The 7959-nt window shown below is 40.3% G+C and overlaps 1 long non-coding RNA gene across 1 annotated transcript; it reads left to right on the top strand.

Moving 5' to 3' along the window:
* The first annotated feature begins 5983 nt into the window (after positions 1 to 5983).
* Positions 5984 to 6973, top strand: LOC141502393 (uncharacterized). The gene is made up of 2 exons (XR_012472513.1): positions 5984 to 6348; positions 6443 to 6973. It is a non-coding gene; the product is annotated as an uncharacterized LOC141502393 (long non-coding RNA).
* Positions 6974 to 7959: the final 986 nt, after the last annotated feature.

Below are 7959 nucleotides of genomic sequence, written 5' to 3' on the forward strand. Positions count from 1 at the left end.
ACACAATGCTCAGTAGTGATTGCTGATTAATTAATTGTATGAATGAAATGATAAATGGATGACTATGAATGGTTATGTATACTTTACACTGAATTTCAAGGTTAAAAAGCTGTTAAATTAAATGGTAGAATTGTAGAATATTAGGGCTGAAAGGGACTTTAATGATCACTTACTTCAATGGTCACCAAAGTTGCCCTCCAGGCAACTATATCTTGACATCAAGGAATGCAGCTTTGTCTCAGTCAATGAGTGTTAGTCAGATTGTTTAATACAAGCCAGGTTCTGTCCTAGGTTGGGAGATGGGTCACATCTCATTTGGACTATCAATCATGGGACTTGTCTCTAACACCACACCCACTCTCCCCAAACTCATCCATTTTGTTTCTTTTATCTAATATGCAAGTCTCCAATTCCTCCCTTCTAAGGTGGAATGGTTTCCAAAGGCAGTATAGTATAAGATGACTTTGACCTATGCCTATACTAAAAGAGACTAGAGACCTACTTTTGGGAAAATTAATATTGTGCTGGCCTATCTTGTGAGTAGAAGCAGTCTCTTTCCATTGACTCTGTAGCTGGAGATGATTTGTCTTTAAATCCACCTACGATAGAGTTGATTTCTCTCTTTCTGGTGGCATCTAGTTGTGAATACCTCTTTATTTATGTAATAAAGACAGTCTGCAATTAACTGTTTTATTCTTTCTTGTCTTTCTTAATTCTAGGTACAGAGAATGTAGTCCCAGATAAGGGAACTTTAGACACATCAACCTTGGAATCCAGAATTTCTGATCATATTTTTCAGTCAACATAGTAGGCAAGCCCTGAGAAACCAAGGACCATGAACACAAGTCTTCCTTAGGAAGTGGAACTGTGGATTTGAAATTTGCTGGGAATGTTGTAAATTGTAAACCTAATCCTTCTCTCTCCAGACGATAGGGGGGGATATGGGGAATTATGGTCCACTAGATGCTGGGAAGGGATTGAATGTTCTTATAATCTAGAAATAAATGTTCTTTTATAAAAGTTAATGATTGTTAAGTGGTTAAATGTTACTTGGACAATTGAACCCCCTAAAATGGAGGGAATACTGTTACTGATGGGTGCTTGAGCTAGTAGCAAAGATGAGAGATCCCTCAGACCGTTAAATTTACTAAAGAAATCTGGGAGAGGAGTGAAATGTAACCTTCAAGCAGAAGGGATTAGTTGCTGTGACAACAACATCTAATTTCTACCTAGTGCAAGTGTCATTGAGATTTCCCCTCCCATAACCTCTGGACACCCATCCCCTTCCCCAAATTATCTGGGAATCTTTAAATCAGGGCTGTGAATAGTAAGATTCTCTCTCAATCTTTCTCTCTCTCTCTCTCTCTCTCTCTCTCTCTCTCTCTCTCTCTCTCTCTCTCTCTCTCCCTCTCTCTCTCTCTCCCACTCCTCGGTCTTTTATTTTATATGGGCCAGAGCTGCATAAGAATGATGAACTTGTCATATTATCTTCTATCTCCAGAAAAAAACCCCAAACCTATCTCTCTTCCAGGTTCCCCTATTGCTATAAAGGTCACCATCATACTTCAACTCACTAAATTCACACCCTTGGTGTCATTTTCAACTACTCACTCACTCTCTTTCAACACCCTCTCCCTCCCTATCCATCTCAAAATGCCAAGACCTGTCATTTTTACCTCCACCTTTCTTTCAACTGTCCTATTTACATCTCTCTACTAAGTTACCACCCTAATTCAGTCCATTATCATTTCCTGCCAGGATGATGTAATAACCTTTTTAGCTGATCTGTGTCTCAAGCCTCTCCTAGCAATCTATTTTCCTTGCAGCTATCAACTCGCCTCCTACATCGGAGGCCTGATTGTGCCATTTTCTTACTCAATAATCTTCAGTGGCTCCCTATTTCATCTTTATTCCAACTTTCTAAATTTTCTATTTTGGGGTGAATTTTATAATGAGTTTTTATAGTAGTAAAGTAGCCTATACCTATAATTTGCAAACACACACACACACATATATATATATATATATATGTGTCTGTATATATATATATGTGTGTGTGTGTGTGTGTGTGTGTGTGTGTGTAAGGACACGCAAAAATTTTTCTTGATAAAATTAATAAAATAAATAGTACTTTAATACTACCATATAATGATCAAAATTATTCAGAGGCCATTTATCTACTTTAAGGCCCAAATCTTTATGCTCCATAGAAATTGACTTCTTAATTCAACTGACTAAAAGACTTTAGTTAGAGAGAATCTCCTTGCTTTCTAACCTCACCATCTTGCTTAGTCTTTGAAATCTGTCCAGGAGAAACTGTTATCTTCTATAATCCTCAACCCATACTTTCAATATTTCAGATAACAATAATATCTCACCTATTTAATCCCCTGTTAACCTCCCAAGAAAACAAACAAAGGCCTCTAAGCAGACAAATAAATATCATATGTTTAAAATCCTTTCCCTAAAGGTCAGGAACTGTTCTTGTTGGAGATTCTCTCAAACTACTAGTAAGAGTCCCTTTACTTTAATTTTGCACACATTTCTAGCAAATAATTGATATGAAAAAGTGGGAGGGAAGGAAAGTGACAGAAATATATTGTAACTCATAAAAGAAAGCAACTGATTAAAGATGGAAATGTAACCCATGATTTCAAATGGTGATATATCAATGAGTAGAGTATAGATAATAAACAGAGTGAACCTGAGAACTTAATATAAAATAATAATATGCTCTACTAAGCATCATTACCTTGTTAAAAAGGAAAAAAAGAAGATAGGAGTAGTGGCAGAGGAAGAGACCAAGATATACAATGCTGTAAAAAATCTACCAACCTGGATGACAATACAGTATGCCATTTGGATGACGATTCAAAGGAGAAATGCAAGTTGTGGAATTATTCTGACGATTTAGTCAGATGAAGGAAATAGATGATAAATTTCCCTTATATGAATCACCAAGCTGGTACCACATGGGATATATCTGTGATGAACACTTTGAAAGTGTTGGTATCTCATTGGGCTCTTTCTGTGCTAAAGAGTTTTGTGCTCTGAGTCCAGTCGGGGTTCTCTTAAAGGACTGGAGATTTCCATAATATCCTGTGCAAGTTTCACCTATTTTCTCCTTTAAATATTCTAGAGGGGGTGGGGCCACCACAAGTGCTGGCCCTTTCTTTATCTCTTGACATTTTCTTGGTATCATGGTAGCGTGAAGGATGTCCATCTGTTATCCCTCAATTTTGCTATGCGACCAGCCCACCTCCTTTTCCTGTCATACATCTCTCTGGTGTTTTTAATGCTTCTTTTAGCATATAACTCATGATTAGTAATATGCTGCAGCTTATTTTCACCCACTATGCACCTTTCCATTGTGCTTTAAGTGACCTCCCACTTTTAACTCCTTGGTAAATTCTATGGCATTTCATGATTTAATGTGATATAACATTACTCTAAGAAAAGTGATGTTTAAATTGTTTTTAGAAAAAAGCTTGGAATCTTTGAAAATTATGATTAATTTCTCTGAAGCATTCATTCTATTCTTCTCTTGTATCAGTCAGTCCTAAACATGACTATGTACTAGGCAGCATGTTAGGGATTCAAAAAAAGGCAGAAGACAGTTGCTGATCCCAAGGAGCTCACCTGTTAATGGGGCTTCCTATTTAGTTATGGGACCAGTTCATCTTTTTTTGTCTGTTAAAGATATATGTATTGATAGACCAGGGGTGTGAGCTATCCATCCAATTGCATATCATAGCCTGAAAAATAGACAATCTTCATTCATTTGGTTTTCCTGCATGAAAAAAGTTAGGTGGGTACAGGGCTGTGTTGGAACCAGCTTCATCCAATCAGTTCCTGGGAACAGTCTTAAAATTTCAGTATGAGCATTTATACCATGGAAATCAGTATTTATTGTGTGGTTGATAGTCTTTTTTTTTTTTTTTTAGGTTTTTGCAAGGCAATGGAGTTAAGTGGCTTGCCCAAGGCCACACAGCTAGGTAATTATTAAGTGTCTGAGGCTGGATTTGAACTCAGGAACTCCTGACTCCAGGGCCAGTGCTCTATCCATTTCGCCACCTAGCGGTCCCTTGATTGTCTTCTTAAGAAAGCAATGGAGAAACTGTTAATCATGATGATTAAGCTTAAAATTTTATCAACATAATATTTTTTCCAGAGTCATTTGCTAACTATTTAACAGCATACTCCTGGGTGTTGAATCATTGCAATTAAAAGGTTCTACAAATAAGAATATTGTAGTGATGAATGGGAAGTCCAGTATTTAGTTTAAAATAAATCAATCACACAAGTACAGGGTAGATGGAGAAATCAGTATAACTGAAAAAAAATCTGAGGAGGTTTTGAGGGTCAGTGTCAATATAATCAGAATTGTGACTAGGGTTATATTATTAATACTTTATTTCAGGGTACTAAAATTAAAAGATATTTACAGGGTCTAGTACATAGCTAACATTTAAGGAATAATTGTCACATTTGTCTTTAAAAAGATTTAGTCATTTTACAGATGAGTAAACTGAGGCCCAGAGAAGTTAGAAAGATAGCTTGTGGTAGCAGAGCTGAGAATAGGACTAGGTTTGCTAATTGCCAATCTTCTTATCTCCTCTTCCAAACCAAAAAAATGAGCAGAACTGCTAGAACTAACAGTTTTTCTTGATCATATGGGTGGACAAAATAACTTAGATTGGAAAACAGACTGCTTGTTATACAGCACCTGAATTTCAATAGTCTTAGAATTAAGTAGGAAAATACCAAACTGGTCTGGAAGGTGTGGTTACCTTCTCCGATGAAATTAGAAAAGAACTGTCATGAGGCATCCTGCTTTGGAGACGTGCTGGTCACCAAGATTGGTTCTGGAATTATAGTTGCCCCCCCAACAAACACCCCCCCATTCTTCTGCCTCTCTAATGAGTGACCCATGGCAACTGTCTTCCACTCCCACCCCCTAGCTGGCTATTCTTTGCAAACTAGGAGGTGGGCATTAAGAAGTGAACTGAAGCAGACTGAACTATTCACTTCCCAGTGAAATTTTTGAGCACTCTAGCGAAGCTCCTTCAACTTTAGGTAGCTGTCTATCAGAATGCATGCTTCAAATGCCCATTCTACTGGAGGCCTGGCATCCTTGCAGACATACCAGCTGGTCCCAAACCTTGTTCATGAGTCAACTTCTTAAAAAGCCCGTTTGAATGCAAGGTGGTAGGTTGTATGTGTGTGTGTGTGTGTGTGTGTGTGTGTGTGTGTGTGTGTGTGTGTTTTAATTAAAGTGGTACAGTAATAAGAAATCATCATCAACCAAACGACCCCACACAGGCTGCTGGACCACCCTGATCCAGGGAAGCTTTAGCATGGGACCAAGTCCTGCTGATGTAAGCTCTGGCTTAGCCAGAAAAGCCTCAAGACAAAGGCCATGCCTGAGCCTCCAGGGGCAGTGAGTGCTCTTTTCTTGATCTGCGAGAGGGGCAAGAGAAGGAGAAGAAGGAGAAGAGAAGGAGAAGAAGGAGGAGAAGAAGGAGGAGAAGAGGAGAAGAAGGCGAAGAGAAGAGAAGGAGAAGGAGAAGCAGAAGAGGAGGAGAAGAGGAGAAGAGAAGAAGGAGAAGGGGAAGAAGGAGAAGGAGAGGAGGAGGAGCAGGAGAAGAGAAGAAGGAGGAGGAGAAGGAGAAGAAGAGGAGGAGAAGGAGAAGAGAAGAGAAGAAGGAGAAGGAGGAGGAGCAGGCGAAGAGAAGAAGGAGGAGAAGAGGAGAAGAAGGCGAAGAGAAGAGAAGGAGAAGGAGAAGCAGAAGAGGAGGAGAAGAGGAGAAGAGGAGGAGGGAGGAGGGTGCGCTTTGGCACGCCTCCGCCCCCTCCCGCCCCCAGCCCATAGCGCATTCCTGCAGCCTCCCTCCCCCTCCCGGTCCGCCCCCGCCCCCAGCTGATTCATTGGCTCCGCGGCCCAGACTGGCTGGCGCCGGCCGCATGACGTCACCCACTCCCTCGCCCCCCCCCTCCAGCTGGCGCCGGGAGGGCGGTCGCCGGGGCAACGCGGACGCCAAGCCGCACAATGACTTCCAGCTGTAGGAGCCGCGCGGGCCTCGGGGCTGGCCCTCCCGGGCCTCCCAGCCCTCCTTTCTCGCCGCCCCCTTCCTCGGGCTCCCGCGGGGTCCTCCGGACCCCCCGGAGCGTCCCGCTCGCTGGCTGCCAGCCCCCCTCCTCCCCAGTTCTCTCCCCGGCATCCCACCCGCGGACCTAGCCCAGGCGTTCCCGCTCCTCCCGCTCTGCCTTAACACCTGCAGAGTCCCGTTTCCTTCCAAAAACAGGAGCAAGGGAAAAGCGACTCTCATTGCGGCACTAATCGTCCTGGTAATGATAAACTTCAGCTTTCCCAGGAAAGGTTGAATAGATGTTAATCCCTCCTACCGATGCAAAATAGTCATTTTCATTCAACACTTTGCAGGCTCCCCTCACAACTCGAAGTTTCTCGTTTGGGGCACGTTTTCATCTGACAGCCGAATGGCGTGGTGAGAATTCTGAAGCACCTTTTTCAAATTGAACACCTCTTCCCGCAAAGCCAGGGTGATTCAAACCAAATAAGACAAATCAGAAAAGTTGCACTGAAGCAAATTAGCATGGCAGAGTGTGTGGGGTCGAGTCTGGAGAGGGAGAGATAAAGATGACTAGTATGCTTGGAACCAGGCAGGAGTAAAGCCTCAAGATACGTGCCCTGAAGATAGGAAAAGGGAGACTTTGTTGCTTTGACCACACAGTTGGGTGGGAGATAATGAATAGTAAGTTCATGTTCACTTTTCTGCCAGTACTCTTACTTGAAAACAGCTGCAATCTTGGAATCCACCATTGAGAACTAAGACAAATCTACCCCTGGAGAGAATAAATCTGCATTGTTGATCTTGCTCATATAGCTTATCAATGAGCACAGAAGATGTAAAATTCCCTCCAAGATATTACATAAACACCTCCTGTAAAAACACATTTTTGGCTCCTTACCTACTTTCCTCAACCTCTCTGACAAAATCTTGGATTTCACATAGTGCATACATTCTGCTTATATCATCAGTTGTATGCTATGCCCTGTTTCTTCAATTAGATTGTAAACAGCTGGAGGGTTGGAAAGCTCTCCTCATCTGTGTGTGTGTGTGTGTGTGTGTGTGTGTGTGTGTGTGTATACATACATATATATATATATATATATATATATATATATATATATGAATGTAACTGTAGTGTTCTGAAAACAGTAGTGAATCCTATGTCCTCAATGCATCACATTTTTTTAAAACAGCTAAGATAATTAAATAGTTCATCTAAAGAAACTTAAATCCAGTATATGATCCTATTCAAGAAAGAAATAATTGATTTCCATTTGCTTCCAAAAGGTTAAGGCTAATATCAGATATATTGCTTTTTAAAAAAATACTGAACTCATTTTGTTATTCATCAAAAATGGGACTCAGTGAAACATTAATTCTCTAAAATTGCTGCACATTTAAATGTGATTGTAATTGCTCCTTTGTGGTTTTAATTTATAACATTGATAACCAAATGCTTTAGATTCGAAAGAATCAGTCTGTCAGCGCTGGCATCTGTATAAAATGGCCTATAACATAATGGATGACTGATTATCCTATCCACGCTATTTGGATTCTCTTAAATACCATGTTTCAGCATTTTAAAAATTGCTAAAATTGTTGTATTTGGGTGGCTGATGCTGCTATTTTTCTAGTTACTTCTTAAAGCATTCATTAGTTTCCAATTAATCTGAAAACTTTGCAAACAAAACATTGGCTAGACTTTGGAAGAATTGTAATGTGCAATACCAGTATTCTAATGGATCTGGAATAATCTAAATAACCAAAAATATTTTATGTTTTGCATATTATTTTCTACCATTTTGAAATATAAACTAGTTCTCTCTCTCCTTCTTCCCAGAGACTGTAATTTCTTTTTTTTTAGGTT

This window comes from Macrotis lagotis, chromosome X, assembly GCF_037893015.1.
Source record: "Macrotis lagotis isolate mMagLag1 chromosome X, bilby.v1.9.chrom.fasta, whole genome shotgun sequence".
In the NCBI taxonomy this organism is placed as follows: Eukaryota; Metazoa; Chordata; class Mammalia; order Peramelemorphia; family Peramelidae; genus Macrotis; species Macrotis lagotis.